This window comes from Neovison vison, chromosome 9 (assembly GCF_020171115.1).
Source record: "Neovison vison isolate M4711 chromosome 9, ASM_NN_V1, whole genome shotgun sequence".
In the NCBI taxonomy this organism is placed as follows: domain Eukaryota; kingdom Metazoa; phylum Chordata; class Mammalia; order Carnivora; family Mustelidae; genus Neogale; species Neogale vison.
In genome coordinates this window covers 34,049,843-34,066,489 of record NC_058099.1, presented here as the reverse complement: position 1 = coordinate 34,066,489, position 16,647 = coordinate 34,049,843, and the positions used below count along the sequence as shown (strand labels likewise).

The window sequence follows — 16,647 nt, the reverse complement described above, 5'->3', positions numbered from 1 at the left end:
GGCTCCTGGCACCTCCCAGGAGGGTGTGGACGTGGGGCGAATGCATGAAAGCCAACTAGGGCAGAGAGCACAAGAACCAGTGGGAAGAAGAACGATACTGCAGGGAGATGGATCTCCAGTTTGGCAATTCGAGTCCCAGCTCTTTCGTTAATGAGCTGTGTGACCTCAGCCAAGTGTCTTCCTCTTTGTAGGCTCTAGTGTTTGTGTTTGTAAAATGAAGGCTTGGATTAGCTGGTCTCCAAAGTCCCTTCCAGGATTGGTGCTCTGGGGTTCTGGGATCAGCGTGTGGAGTGGACACGAGTGGAAGGAAGCAGGTGAGTGTGTACCAGGAGCATAAGGGCAACTGAACCTTTGCTTCCAGGCCAGCCGCATTCTTCAGCAAAAGGAAGGCAAGCTAGTACAGAGATTTGTTTAAATTGTCCCTCAAGTAGAGACCTCTGGGGCACAACAGCACACCATTGTGTTCTTGAGGATCTAACTCAAATCTGTCCAAAGGAAGAAATTCCAAGGATTTCTTGGAATTCACCCGGGTGAAGGTGGGTGGCAGAGCAGTGGTGACTTTCGCTTAATAATCAAATGACCACATTTGGGGAACTTTTTAAATGTTTATTGGTGAATAGTTTTGATTATTTCCTTTGCATTGAAATTACCCAAAATGTTGGGGTGCCTGAGTGGCTCAGATGGTTGAGCCTCTGCCTTCAGCTCAGGTAATGATCCCAGGATCCTGGGATGGAGCCCCACATGGGGCTCCTTGCTCAGCAGGGAACTGGCTTCTCCCTCTGTGCCTGCTGCTCCCTCTGCGCTCTTGCTCGCTCTCTCTCTCTCTCTCTGTGTCAAATAATAAATGAAATCATTAAAAAAATTTTTTTTAATTATCCAAAATGTAAATGTTAGAGGTGATGCAAGGAATACCATCAGGGACATGGTTGGGGCAGACCGACATGACAGCAACATGTCTTTTTGAATGAAAACGTTAGGTGGGTGAATTGAGATTATTTGGAGTGTGAGGCTATCAAGTCAGAAATTCAGAATTGCTTTAACCAAATTAAAAAAAATCCAGTTTATTTTGAAGTTTATTTGTCTTCAATGGATAGTAGTGGCTTCAATAACTAAAGATTTCTTGGGAAGTATAAGGAAAATTATAGTATGTATCTGCCTAATTGAACAAATACTTTATAACCAACAATTAGTAGTTAAGAAGATTTAGTATTCAGTGGAAAGCTTAGGATGAGTAGAGAAGAAAATAACATTATGATTCAGAAAAATTCCTGGGAAGATTCTTTTTTGCTGACCGTTCGCTGGTATCCACATTTCTGAGGGGTGTGTGGGAACTCCTGCCTTTGGCTCTGAGAGAACTGGAAATACGTGGGTACAAGGTATGCTCAGATTCCTGGTTCAGATGACTCCTTTCAAATCTGGTTCTTCCTCTGTGTTGACCAACAGTTTCCTTTCCTTCTTGGAGAAATACTTACATAATGATTCAGTTGGGTTCAGAGAAGGTAGATGGTCCCTTAACCTCTTAAAGGTTTTGGATTTGAACCCTAGTGGATAAGGCACCAGCCAAGGGGTAGTGCGGAGATGAGTCATTCTTGGCCCTCAGGATTGGGATGGGCCCAGAGCAAAGAAAAGCCCCTCCTGAGAGATGAGAAAACCTGTCAGATGCAGGCAGAATTAAGGGAAAAGGGCCAAGCTTTAGGCTTTTGGGGAAGAGGAGCCAAAAGTCACAAATAGTAATAGTTAAATTTATTAAGTATTTGTTCTGTACCAAGCATGGTTCTAAATCATAATGATCATCATCAGAATTGTAGTTATAATTCTCACACCAACCCTTTGAGGCAGGCTTGTATTTCCATTTTCTAAATGAAAAACTCAGGTCCAGAGAGAGAATTCACCCCAGTATTCACCCAAGGATAATCAGGTGGTGAGTCGTAGAGTCAGAACCCAAACCCAGACAGCTCCACTGCAGCCTTTGCCTTTAACTGCTCATCCCCTGGTGCATATACAGCATTTCAATGTCATGTGTGACTCACATTCTCTGTCTCCAGCATCCATCCTGGACTGAGAAGGTAATGGGTTCTGTTGAGTGTTCCTGACCTGAACGGAACCCAAGAGACTCAGCCTGAGCCCACACTTGGTACCTGGAGTCTGTGGGGAGACCCTGCTTGGCTCAACACAGTACTGAGAAATGCAGGATGCTAGCTGGTACCTGAGGGCGGGTGGCAGAAGCCCTGTCCAGCCAGCAGATGAAAGATTATGGGCAAGATTCTCCCTTACTGCACAGGAAGGAAAAAGAAAACCAAGGACACTCCAGAGCCTGGGGCAAAGGGATCTGAGGAAGCAGCTGGGTCATTCCGTAACATGTCTGAGAACTCGCTCTACACCAGGCCCTGCGCTGGGCAATGGCACACTCTGTGCTCTGGAGGGGCCCCATGAGAAGGGCTGCCTCTATCTGATAGGACCCCCCAGATTGCCCCCCAGATTGCCTTAAGATCCCTATCCTGTTTTGGAGGGCCAGACAAAACTAGTTCAAAATCCTACTCTTTTTTTTTTTTTTAAGATTTTTATTCATTTATTTGACAGACAGAGATCACAAGTTGGCAGAGAGGCAGGCAGAGAGACAGGAGGAAGCAGGCTCCCAGCTAGGCAGAGAGTCTGATGCGGGGCTCGATCCCAGGACCCTGAGACCATGACCTGAGCCGAAGGCAGAGGCTTTAACCCACTGAGCCACCCAGGTGCCCCCGAAATCCCACTCTTGGTGGGATTTTATATATTCAGCCCAGGGTCCACTAACAGAATTCAGGAGACGTATAATTTTCAGATGAACTTTCTGGATTAACGATGTCGCTGCTGGGGGCCTGCTTCTCCATCTCTCTCTGCCTGCCTCTCTGCCTGCTTGTGATCTCTGACTGTCAAATAAATAAAAAATATTTAAGGACGTCAGGGCTAAGGTGGCGGCAAGCCTGGGTAGTCAGAACTTGTGAAAGGACTCTGTACTTAAAATGGCTAGAGAGATTGTTGAGTAAGAGGGAAGATGGAAAGAAGAAAGAAGCCTGCTCCCATAGTCATAAAACTCAAGGACCTACTTATCCTTATAGGGACACAAGGGAATTTAATCTTAGTGTTAACCATGGAGACTTCTTTTGGTATCAGGACTTCTCTTGACTACAGGAGATATTGGTAGGCTGGGGACTCATCTGGTGATCAAAGTGATGTCTGGTTGCCTGAGCAGTCCCAGTTTATGCTTGTTATGCTGGTGTAATCATTTATGTTGCCTTGTTTCATTTGGAAAAGTATTCTGGTTTGGATGATTAATTTTATGATCAGGCCATCCATGCACAGCCGTCCCCCCCACCCCGTATTATTCTAGTGAGCCTGGGTTCTGAATTTTAAGCCCAATGGCTATTGGAGCATAAACACCTCTCCCTAGAAAGCTTTTTCCTCTATCACCACCATGTCTGAATATGGACAAAACGCTTTCCTTTTCCTCCTCAGCTTGGCTGGAAAAATATAAACCCAAAATTTATTTTTAAAAAATGAATCAGGAACAAAAAATATTTCCTTTAAAATAGAAAAAACACACAGGGCACAAATTCATTATGTTCTTGCCACAGATTGACTTGACTGTCTCTGGTTAGAGTCACCAGTTCTTGGATCTTTCAACTCTCCGGCACCTAGAGCTCTGGGGCACACAGCCAGAGAGAGGCTGGGGTGGGTTTCCTGTAGGGAATGCCCACGTCCCGCTGGGCTATGGGACACTGAGGTATTAGTCCCTGAGGTGTCCTCTCCTGACTCCTGGGGGAAAGGAGAGAAAAGAGTTATTTTCTCCTGCCCAGCCATCCCCCGGAGATCTGCTTGAAGCCTGGTCACAATGAATGTAGCAATTATTAGAAACTTGCAAAAGGATCAGGGAGAAGGAATGAAATTGGTGTTTCATGGAGTTTAATTGAGCATTACCCTGCTCATTAGCGGCAATCAACTCAGTTTATGTGGCCTCGTTTACAGATGGAAGAAAACAAGGATTCAGGGAAAGAGCCTTTCTTTTGTGTCCTTTCCTCTCTCCCCTCTCCACAGCGCGTCCACCCGTCTGTGGTGGTGTGCTGCTGTCGCTAAATACATCAAAGATTCATGATTGTACATGACCTTAGTCATCTATTTGTTATAGACTCATTTTTGCACTGTTTGAACCGTTTCATCACCTCTTTCCTTTGGATATAGACGGAGATTAGGCGAATTATTAATAGACAGTTATGGAGCACTAGTTCTGTCATCGATGTAGAAGAGAATTACAGGGTCAAGGATTTTACAGTTACAATTCAAAGAGATATAAAAGGAATGAGAAACCTCAGACATTGTTTAGGTTTTGATGCCAGAGGCTCATTGCTTCAAAGATCGGGAACTGTGTAATAAAAACCACACTAGCTCTGTTTCCACTTTCTCAACATAAAACAGCTAAAAGATCACTGAATAAATTAACACGAGATAGCAAGGGTGTGCTTCTCCAGGAAGGTTCCTCTAAGAAGTTTGCTATTTCAGGAAGACAGGCGTCGTGGCCTTTGTGAATCAGTTTTAAAAGGAGCCAGATGAACTTGTGGCCAATGATTCCATCTATAGCTCCTGAAGTCAAGACATGATAGGTGGTCATTTATTATGTGTCCTTCCACTTGAACCTCCTTTGTCACAAGGACCACATGAGTGGCCTGGGAATGTCTTCCCTGCCGGGTCCTTCTGGGTGTTCAATTTCTTCTGATAAACTGCTTCCTTCTCCACATCAGACCCTCTCTGAAACCTGAAAAATTTCTGGGTCAATGGAGTAACATACTGATTATTTAAGAAATGTGACATTAAGCTAACTAGGAAGACTGTTGAAGGCAGGCAAAAGCCTTCCAGATTTTAAAATCTGAGGGCTACAGACCAATTTCAATGGCACTACCATTGCTCCAGACTCTTCTTCTATAAATCACCCAAGAACTGACACCAGAGACAGTGATCAATCTTACAAGCACCCACAGTCATAACTTTACAGTAATGACAGAAACACTGACTGAGAGAGTTTAAGTTTCTGCTAAAATAATGGCTAATATGTCTCTAGGACATATTGAGAACTTTACATGCATTGTCTTCTTTCATCTTCCCTGTAGGAACCATTATGGAGGCATTATTATATTATCATTCCAATTTCACATGGAAATATTATTACAACCCAACCTCCAGAATTCCAGACCGGATATCTCTAACTATCTACTCAGCTTCTCTGTTTGGATGTGTAATAGGCATCTCAAGTTGAAAATAATCCAAAAGTTGGCTCCTGATATTCTTCTGCCTCTTATTGCCCTACTTCCAACAAACTCACACCCCTTCGGTATTCCTCATCCCAGGCAATGGCAACTTTCGCCTTTGGGTTGCACAGACTAAAATCCTTGGAGTCAGTTTTGACTCACCTCTTCTGCTCCCACATGACATCCAATCTGGTCAACAAATCCTGTAGCTTCAGCTTCACACTGTTTCAGAATCTGGCCACTTCTCCCCCCTCCACTGCAACTTCCTAGGTTCAAACTACCATCTTCTGGCACCTGGATGATTGCAATGACCTCCTTCGGCCCTTGCCCACTTTGCGTCTATTCTCCTTACCGTCGCCAGAGTTCCTGTTAAAATGAAAGTTCAAAACCCTGCAGCAGCTTCCCATCTGACTCAGAGTAGAAATCAAAGACCTTGCAATGGCTACAAAGTCTCATCAGGGGCCAACTTCTTTTTTGATCTTTACCTTGAATTTACGGACTCTGAATTTTATGAAATCTTTTGTTCATATGTGAATCTGTGTGTTCTTCTGGGGGAAGCCCATGTGGCTTGTTACCAGATTCCTAAAGGAGTCAAAATCTTAAGAATCACTGCCTGGAGGAAGCCTCACTCTTGAAAATCCAATTTAAAGGAGGGATTTATTAAAATTGTAACATGATTTGGAAAAGACTCTCTGTTGGATGAAAGGAGTCGCTGGAAATGTCTCGTGTGTTTGCAATATGATAAAATTGACAAAATTAAATATATGCACTTATTTTAGGAGAATATTGGTGACCCAAGTGTATAATTTCTAAGAGGATTCAGAATAAATCCCTCTTGATAAAATCTATGTGTAACAAAAAGATGTTTGAGCCTCCAGCTAACAGATCTCTAATTTCAAATAGTCTCAAACCTACCTGAAGAGCCAGTTATGTGTAAGGTGATGTATTGGGAAATATTTTTTATATATTTCAGTACCCAGAAGCTAATGCAGAACATGGCACACAGTAAGCCCTTGATTTCTCTCTTCTGTATCCTCTTCTGCCTTTATGTCTCATCCTAGAATTTGTAACATTTCACAGATCTGGTTTTAATGAAGTTGAACAAAGTGATTCTGTCAGCCAAGGAGAGAGACCAGTGATGCTTCGAGGTGGATCAGCCTGGATATTGGTTCTTGAGCCACTAAGACCCTAGCAATGCAATTCTCTCCTCCACGGACACCAGTGTGTGTGCAAAAATATGATGAGGCCCTTGTCTTTTGCCTGATTCCTTTGACTATTTATAGACATAGAAACCCTGACCTATATCCCCAAGGGTGTCATGTAGATTAACCAGTGAGCCATAATTAATTGCAAAGTAAACATTAATTGTTGTTATCACCGTCAGTTCCGGTCCAGGTTCCTGACCTTGAGGGAGAACTTGCTCATACAGTGGCTGTCTGTGGGATTGCAGAACACCTCACAGACTTATGAGGGATGAGACCTTCTTTGAAGTATGTTGGGAGTACTCCAAACTATTTTAAAGTACTTGAGTTCATGCTGGAGAAATGCCATGTTTGTAAGTGACTGCAGGGAACCAGGTCACTGTTCCTAACATCAGAAGGGCTGCCATGGGGCAGAGGATGTGGATTTACCCTTCATGGGCCCAAAGGGTGGAGTTAGGACCAGTGGGGAGACAAAAGTTAGCCCAAGAGTGGGAGGAACTTTAATATCTAGAGAAGTTCAACTGCAGAACCAGCTGCCGGAAAAAGCAGGGAGTTCAATCCAGTCAGTCATGGAAAAAATCAAGCAAAGTTCAAGAAAATCAGTTACCTGCCATGTGCCTCACATTGTTTTAAGTGCTGGAGGAACCCAACTGTGAACTAGGCAAGTACCATGCTCTTAGAGAGCTTCTGGTGTAAGAAGGAAGATAAATCCATCCATCCATCTGTCTGCCTGCCTGTCTATCCAACCGTCCAACCATCTTTCCATCCATCCATCCATCCATCCATCCAGTCAATGAATATATATTGAGCATCTACTATGTGGCAGACATCTTAGCACTAGGGATACAGCCGTGAACAAAACAAAGATTTTTGTTTCTTCTCATGGTAGGTGATATTGACAATAAGAACCTCTAAAGCATGAAGTTAATGTTGCCCTTTGAGAATGACTTTTGGAAAAGTTAACATGAAACAAAATCACTTGGTGAATGGGGATATAATTATAACTAAAAAAAGGTTAAATACAACATATAAGATTATATTTTTGTATGGCATAAAGGGGGTGGTCTGCCTGGAGCTAGAATACAGGGGTCAGAGGAAAAATATCTGTGAATTTGTTCCTAGTGTTATCTGAAGACAGATAGTTGACCAGAGACTGAAGACACTAGTCTGTCACAGGCCAGTGACATTGGCCATGGAGATTATTCAATTTATACTCTTTCAAGCATCCCCCGCCCCATCTCTTCTGGCCAAGTCCCAGCTCAGGTTTTGACTCAAATTTAACTTTCCCAGAAAGACCTCATCTGCACTCTCACAGCACTATGTACTTCTCCTTCTCCTTCTTCTTTTTTTTTTTTTTTTAAGATTTTATTTATTTATTTGAGAGAGAGAGAGAGCACAAGAAGCAGGGGGAGCAGCAAAGGGAGAGGGAGAAGCAGACTCCTCCAGAGCCAGGAGCCTGACATGCGGCTTGATCCCAGAACCGTGAGATCATGACCTGAGCCAAACGCAGACACTTAACCAACGAGCCACCCTGGCGCCCTTGTACTTCTCCTTCATGGCACTTATCACAGATTTGATTTATTGTTTCTTAGTGTCCATCTTCCCCACTGGATTGGAAGCTGCAGGAGAGTAGAAGCCCTATCAGTCTTATTCACTACAATATCCCACTGCCTAACACATAGGTGCACTTAGTAAACATTTGTTAAATGACTGAATAAATAAATGAAAGACTGAATGAATCTGATTTCCCAGCAAGATTTTCCTATAAGGGAAGGATGCTTTGAGCCAAGAGAATGACATTTCTTTCTGGAATTCCTAGAGCCCTCACTCTTATGGCAGAATTCTCACATAAGACAGAAAATGCAAGTGAAGAGGAAATGAGCTATGGGACTTTCCAATTATGGAAATGGTTGTGGAAGAGCGGGCACCTGACCTGAGTCTTGAATCAAAGATGGGATTTGGGGGGCGCCTGGGTGGCTCAGTGGGTTAAAGCCTCTGCCTTCGGCTCAGGTCATGATCCCAGGGTCCTGGGATCGAGCCCCGCATCGGGCTCTCTGCTCAGCAGGGAGCCTGCTTCCTCCTCTCTCTGCCTGCCTCTCTGCCTACTTGTGATCTCTCTCTCTGTCAAATAAATAAATAAAATCTTTAAAAAAAAAAAAAAAAAGATGGGATTTGGTCTGTGGAGCGGAGAGATGAAAGGAAAGAAGTAATTCCAGCCAGAGATAGACAGCATGAGCAAAGATATCAGGTTTGAAATTCAGAGCCTCGCACTGCATGGCAATGGTAGTGGTGTCAGTTCCTTCTGCAGTGTTCCAGAAAGAAATGGTGTCAAGCAATGACCAGGATGGGAAGACTCCTGAAGTTTAGCTGGCTATCTCCCTAATGGTCTTCAAAGTGGGGTGTTACCTCAGTGAACTAGTAGGTTCCAGGTTCTGGTCCTCTGCCTCTGTTAGGCTCAGAAATCTCATTTCTCAGCATTCAAAGGTAGATCTAAGCTCACAATGCTGCTGTATATAACCTAGGATGCCAATTTAGTCATTTATAAGGAAAACTACAATTGCTGAAGGTATGGAATGTTCAAGTCCTACGACAAGACCATTCTAGCCCTGTAAGCAGGCTATATAAGAAGTCATATTATATTTACATGTCAGTTTATTAACTCACAATAAGAAAGAAAATTGCCCAAAGCTGCCCAAGTTCAATGGCTAGTGTATTCATTTCCTATAGGTGGATGTACATGGGAAAGCAAACTCAAATCAGATTGCTCAATAAACTTACCATTAGGACAAGGGGAAATCATTAAAAGGATCTTTAGAGACATCTGACCTAAACCTCTACAATAGGAAGATACTTCTCACCAAAATTCCCTAGGTCACCTTCTTAACCAGAGCCCCTCTAACCTGGATGGTATTAGATTGGTAATGCCAAAGTTTGCTTTTCTGACCTCCTTTCCTTATGTTTTCAGGACTAGTCAATATCTCTTTTGACTTATGCCTTCCTTCTTCAGCAGTATTAATACTTTCAGTCAGGGACACCTGGGTGGCTCACTTGTTGAATGTCTGCTTTTGGCTTGAGTCATGATCCCAGGGTCATGGGATCAAGTCCCGCATGGAGTTCCCTGCTCAGTGGGGAGTCTACTTCTCCCTCTCCCTCTGTTTCTCCCTCTGCTTGTGCTATCTCTCTCTCTGACAAATAAATTAAAAATCTTAAAAAAAAATCTTTTAAATCGTGTATAGCAGGAGTCGGCTGTGGCTGGAAAAAAAATACTTTCAATCAGATTTTGTCAAGTTGTCCCAGTCTTGAGAACCATTCTGTTTCTTTAAGGGGACTTAGCAGATCTCTGCTGTAGTCAGTTATGTGTTGGTGTCCTCATTAAACTCTCAGAGGACAATCTCATTTCTAATTCTTTCAGGATCACTCAGGGTTGCCCCTGGTACTGACAACACTTGCCAGGGTTGAGATTCTAGGGCACCCAAGCCCCAGATGGCTTAGAAAATCTTATTTAACAATGTCAGAATCTCACCAACTAGATATAACCTCAGCGATAATAGCCCCTGCCATTCCATTCATGTGTTTCTTTCCAATCAAAACACATGTTCACATCTGTTATTTTATTCAATCATTCCAAGAATTCTTGAGGTAACTAGGGCAGGGGTGGAGTTATTTGTGATCACCTAGTTAGTAAGAGGCAGAGACAGAGCTTAGACCCCAGATTACTTCTGTGTACATCCTGCTGCTTTACCAAGAAAGAGAAGAGAGTTTTCTTTTAAATTCCACCTGCACTGAAAAGAACAATCAAATAACACTATTGTTTAGTTTTTCCACTGGAAGGTCAGGCACAGAAGTCAGGTGTTGAAGCTTAGCGTGAAAACCATGATTGAGGTTTTAGTATCAGACCTAGGACTTGATTAGCAGTAGACATGCCCAATCCCATCCCTACCTCAAAGAAGCAGAACAGTGGGGTTAGATGGACCCCTGCGGGCAGAGCTGGCCGGAGCAGTAGGAACAAAGACCAAGTCACAGACTGGAAGGGCCATCAGTGAGTCCAGAGCTGGAAAAGAGAAGGCCGGTGTCCCTGAAGGATATTGCTACCAAGCTGCAGGGAAGATTGAGTAAATGGCCCCTCGTAGCCTTTCTAGAATCAAAATGTTCTTTCCCCAAGCACAGCTGGGTGTACAAGGATACATTCTTACTCTTTGCTTTCTTGTCTCAGATTTCACAGAGCCCACCTTTTTTTGATAGTTACTGTTAATGGGTACCCACACTGGGCCAGACTGGGGACTAGGTACATTATTTTGCTCATAACAAGCTTGAAGATTCTATTGTCTCTATCCTACACCCAAGCAACTGTAAGTCTTAGAGGTTGAGTAAATTGCCTTAGGTCATTCATGAACATGTGATGGAAACGGGGTTCCAAGGTTGGTCTGTCTGGATGCAAAACTTGAACTTTTCTCATTGTGTTGTGCTGACCCTTACTTAGTACACTCGTGTCTCAGAAGGAGATGTCACAGTTCAGACCTCTTATGTCCTCCATTCCTGCTGGTCAGAGTAATGAGAACAAGAGACAAGAGAAAAGCAGAAAGTGTTGCCGTCAGTATGTGCTAGAGCGGGATGGCTTGGGTTCAAATCCAGACTCTACCACCTGCTGGCTGCGTGACCTGGGGCAAGTCTTACCTTCTCTGTGTCTGTTCCCTCACTTGTAAAATGTGGATAATAATAGTCCTTACTTTAGAGAGTCATTGTGAGCATTAAATATGGTATTATAACAATAGTGCTTAGAAAAGCGTTTGGCACATAGTAAATGCTCAATAAAATTAGCCACTGTCTTTTGATTAAATTGAGGTCTTGGTCTCAGTCCAATCTGACCCCTTCATTGGATTTGCAAGTCACCCCCCCTCATTAATTCTATAATTCTAAGCCTTCTCTTGAGGTGGTTTACTTTCTAGGTGGGTCCTCTTAGCCATTTTAATAGATCTCTACAATGTAAATATCAGACCTCATCTAGAATTCAAGGGTCACACTGTGGGTGGTCCCTACAGTTTGCCATCGCTATACCCTCCTCCTCCCTTTCCTAGAAATGCCTGACTAATGTGACTGTGGGTTTACTGGAGAGTTACTCTAGCGAGGGTCCCAGCCACCTCTGGTCTTTTGCATTATCCATTCTTTGGATGCATTGGAGCTCAGCAGGCTCCCTGAGTCTTCCTAGCCAGTGATCAGATGCCAGAGCGGGCAGAAAAGGGTGGGGCAGCCCCAGCTGACTCCAGGGAGGAAACCAGGCCTGTCCACCCAGACAACTGCAGACCAATTAAAATGGTGCATGAGCTAATTAAGGACCGAGAACCAGGCATCAGGGCTCTGAGGTGCTCCCAGATTGCCAGCTTAGTAGAGCCTTGGGCAGAAGCCATCTATGACTTGGAATTGGGTGACTTAGGTGACAAGATTAAAACAAAAAGAATGAAACACCTGCAAAACATAGATTCATATATTAAAATGGAATCTTTAATGCAGTTAAATTTCAGACATATTTGCAAAACCTTATTAGGGCAGAGAACAGTGCTGGACATTGTGGGGACACAAATGGGTGACTCTTGGTCCCTGACTTGAGGGTATCAGCTCTCCATCCCCACTGCCACTTCTTGCCAGTACCTACGGGCCCGCCTGGACTATTGCATTCATCCTCTTACTGGTCCCCCATCTCTTATCTTTTCTCAACCACAATCGTACCAGATGACTTTAGTCACGTACTCCCCACTCAGAGTGGCTTCCCACTGCCTATACTTTAAGTTCAAATACCTCACCAGTACTTAAAGCCCCACAGATTGGTCCAATTTAGTCTTCCAAGGTTTTCCTCTGCTTATACGGTTCTCCTCCACCATGGATTCCCTACATGTCAGCCTTACTGGTCTACTACAACTCCCTCAAACACACTGCCTTAATTTTTTTTTCCATTTTCCTGCTGCCGCTGAACCTGTTCCAAAGCAGAGTGTGCCTTCCTTTTCGTCTGACTAGACAGAGCTTGCTCATTTTTCAAAGCTCAACTCAATGCCACTTCTTTCCATAATGTTGGCCTTCTGTACTGGGATGTTGTCCCAAAGAAGTGGGTCTGGGATCGGCTTTGTCATTTTCCTCCCCCACAGTGTAGCTAGGATAGTACTCATGTGGGGTGAGTTATACTGAATGGAATGGAGGAAATAAACCCAACTTGAAGTGACTGATGGAAGCCAAAATGCCACAGGGTTCTCTGACAGCTCTAAGGTGGGGCAGAATTCAGCTGGAAAGGAGATGAAATATATCCAAACAGGAAAGACTGGAAAAAGGTTTGTTGTTTTATGTAAACCTTCCCTGATTCTCCTCCTCTAAGGCCTGCCAATCCCTCCTGTACTGCCCCCAACTGTGGTATTCACAACCCAGTACAGTAATTGTATGCTAATTCATCTGATTTATTTTCTAGACTATAAGATCCTTGAGGGCAGAGACCAAGCCTTGATTTTTGTGACAGCTTTGTATCAACTTCCAGGCTTGGCACTTAGTAGGTGATCAACAAAAATTTGTGAGGGGGGGGAGAAGGGTGGGAGGGAGGGAAGGGAAGGTTTATTCCTGTAGAGATGGGACAGGATGAATGCTATGGAGAATTGAAGCCAGAGGCATAATCCTAGGTGGGGATCCTGCCATGTTGTCTTTGGAGATAAGCGCGATACAAGGAAGGTGCTCACTTGCTGCTTTCTGTAGGTGCTGACCCCGAGTGATAAGAAAAAAAACCTTGTATTCCCAGGTCCTTCCCTCACCCCCACCCCCAATCCTGGAATTGGTGCTGGTACTTTCCTCAATAGAAGAAAATGAGGAGGCTGTTGGCAGCTGCCCTCCATCCCTATTCTGTAACAGAGGGTCCTTGTGATTGCTGGAGATTTCACCAGCTCAAAGACCCATCAAATGGCCACCTAAGATAGTTCTTTAAAGAAAAAAAAAAAATCAAAGGCTTCTAGATGAAGATAAATTTCTTTTCTCTTGCTTCTACAGAGATAGGCAGAATTAGGAGTGGAACACCCACTTTTCTCCGCCGCCTCCCCCTCCCCTTCAGAACACCATAGATAGCACAAGGGAAAGAGCCAGGCGTCTGACATGCCCGAGAGCCAAGCATAACTAGCATTTTCACGCTTAAGGCACACAACTAAAGACGAGTCCCTTAATCGCTTAGGTTCGTCTTCCTCATCTATGAAATGGGAATCAATAGCATCTTTTTCACAGGGCTGTTGTGGGACTATCACATGCCATAAATAACTTAGTCCAGTGCCCAGCATAGAAAAAGCCATAAGTAAATGATAGCTATCGATCATCACGATTATTTAAAAAAACTATTTAGGGTGAGGGTTCAAGGGCTTAGTGAAGTAGACAGCTGTTACATGATATTCCAGAAATCCTGTGAGATGTTCCAGTTGTCTGATAGAGCAGTTTCCGAGTTCTTTCAACTCCTCTTTTTATTTTATCCTGTCCATATGCCTGTGTTTATATGCTAGAGGACGTACGTTTTTGTTTTTTGCTTTTTGTTTTGTTTTTTTTAGCAATAAGTAAAATCCTTGCTGGCCCCTGTTTATCCCCCGCTTGTTTCCTACTACTCCTGGCCCTTATGTCTCGGGAACACATGACAAAGCACCCCCTGTTCTAAAACATCTAAAAGACTTGTGTTTGCAATAGCTTTGCAAGAACTTTGCAAACTGAACTTCAAGCAACCCAAAGCCAAACAGACAGCATTCTATGCTTTAGGTTAAAAAAGTTACTATGCTACCGAGAGAATTTGACTCTAATATTTTCATTATTTACTCTAGCTTTTTATTTTATGTTTAGTCGGTTTGCTTGTTCTTCCTTTTGGTACAGAGAAAGTGAAAACCTGGGTTTCCTGGGTGGCTCAGTTCTGTTAAGCATCTACCTTTGGCTCAGGTCAGGACCAACCCACACTGAGCTTCCTGCTCAGCGGGGAGTCTGCTTCTCCCTTTGCCTGCTGCTCCTCTCCGCTCTGCTACTCATCTTCGGTCTCTCTCTCTCTCTCTCAAATAAATAAATTAAAAAAGAAAAGAAAAGAAATGAAAGTGAAAACCTTTTTTTATCTCACCTGGCTCTGAGGACCACTCAGAGCTTGGGCTCTGTCCTGCAGTTGGAGGCCCAGGGGTCTGGGTCTGAATCCCACCTTGGAAATGGATAGAAAAAAGAACAGTTCTGGCTCTTGTTTTAGCAGCGAAGCAAAGGAGGTTGCTGCGGCTTGCAGACAGGCGAATACTCCCAGAATCTGTTAGATCCAAGGAGGGCCCCTGCAGGGGAGGGCCTGGGTGTGATGCACCTGAGGGCTGTTTACTACCGATTCCGTTGATAGGCCTTGAGGAGAAGCCAGGGGAGGACTGCCTGATTTCTAGGGCCTGGGGCAAGAGCTCCTTCTTGAATGGATTGCTTTTGCTTAATTAAAGAATCCTCAGTGAGAGACCACCTGGGGAGTTGGGGGGGGCTTGGAGGAACTCCCAGTAATACCATACTAGACAAAGTCCTTTCTAGAAAACTGCTACCGGGAGAGAGTGTGATGCCTTGTTACTAGGCTCCCCATCAGACAAGTGCTTTCTGCCACCTTCCCTCTCCACCTCTCTTTCTCTAGGAGGGGGTCAGCATCCCAGTTAGGAAGATGGGAGTGTAAAGAAGGGAAGAGAAGATTCCAAGCCTGGTTTCCCATCTGCCGAAGGTCCCTTGAATGAGATTAGAAGTTTCTGTTACTGTGTGGATGTGGGCATTTTAATTTACTGAATCGAAACTGTGTTTATCATTGAAACGTCAAGGGGAGGAGGGGCTTTTGGGCTCCTCAGGACAGATGGCCTAAGCTCAGGGGGCTGCTGGAGTTCCTGTCTATGGCAGAGGAAGCTCTCTCACCATTCCACCCCAGATACGTTTAAAAGGCAGTAGGAGATGAAAAATAGTGTTTTTGTTGTATTTCATGAGATCGGGCTGTTCAAATTATTGGCTGCAGAATGGGTATATAAGTGTTGTTTATATTGGGATGAACTGTGATTTCAAATTTAGGCCCTTAAAAAAAACGAATTCTTTGGGGCGCCTGGGTGGCTCAGTGGGTTGGGCCGTTGCCTTCTGCTCGGGTCGTGATCTCAGGGTCCTGGAATCGAGTCCCGCATCGGGCTCTCTGCTCAGGGGGGAGCCTGCTTCCTCCTCTCTCTCTGCCTGCCTCTCTGCCTGCTTGTCATCTTTCTCTGTCAAATAAATAAATAAAAATCTTAAAAAAAAACCACAACGAATTCTTTGGGGGCCTGCGTAGCATAATCGTTAAGCGTCTGCCTTCCCTCGGGTCATGAGCCCAGGGTCCTGCGATCAAGGCCCTCATCAGGCTCCCTGCTCAGCGGGAAGCCTGCTTCTCCCTCTCCTACTCCCCCTGCTTGTGCGCCCTCTCACTGTGTCTCTCTGTCAAAGAAATAATTAAAAATCTTTGAAAAATGACCAAAACCACACACAAAACACAGAATTCTTGTAACATTTTATTACCTTTGGAAGAGACACAGTTGTGAGTGGCAGTTTATCCTGTAGCTCTTAGCTATGGTAAGATCCTACGTTGAAATACACCACTCTCGGGATGCCTGGGTGGCGCAGTTGGTTGGACGACTGCCTCCGGCTCAGGGCGTGATCCTGGAGTCCCGGGATCGAGTCCCACATCAGGCTCTCACCTCCATGGGGAGTCTGCTTCGCTCTCTGACCTTCTCCTCGCTCATGCTCTCTCTCACTGTCTCTCTCTCTCAAATAAATAAATAAAATCTTTAAAAAAAAAAAGAAATACACCACTCTCCGGGCGCCTGGGTGGCTCAGTGGGTTAAAGCCTCTGCCTTCGGCTCAGGTCATGATCCCAGGGTCCTGGAATCGAGCCCGGCATCGGGCTCTCTGCTTGGCAGGGAGCCTGCTTCCTCCTCTCTCTCTGCATGCCTCTCTGCCTACTTGTGATCTCTGTCTGTCAAATAAATAAATAAAGTCTTTAAAAAAAAAAAAGATATTAAAAAAAAAAAAAGAAAGAAAGAAATACACCACTCTCCCTGGTTCCTGTTACTTCCAAAGCTGGAGCGAGGGGAGTGTCAGCAAAGTCTATTCGTTAGGCCCCTAAGATTTTACCCTTAGTGCTTCCATGACCTGCTTAA

The 16,647-nt window shown here is 44.3% G+C and overlaps 1 protein-coding gene across 1 annotated transcript in view; it reads left to right on the top strand.

Moving 5' to 3' along the window:
- FRMPD1 (FERM and PDZ domain containing 1) overlaps positions 1-16,647 on the top strand; it is a 143,120-nt gene continuing 126,473 nt past the window's right edge. The window contains exon 1 of the mRNA XM_044265323.1: positions 1-314. The gene's annotated coding sequence lies outside the window, so the exon portion shown is untranslated. The remainder of the gene's footprint in view (positions 315-16,647) is intronic.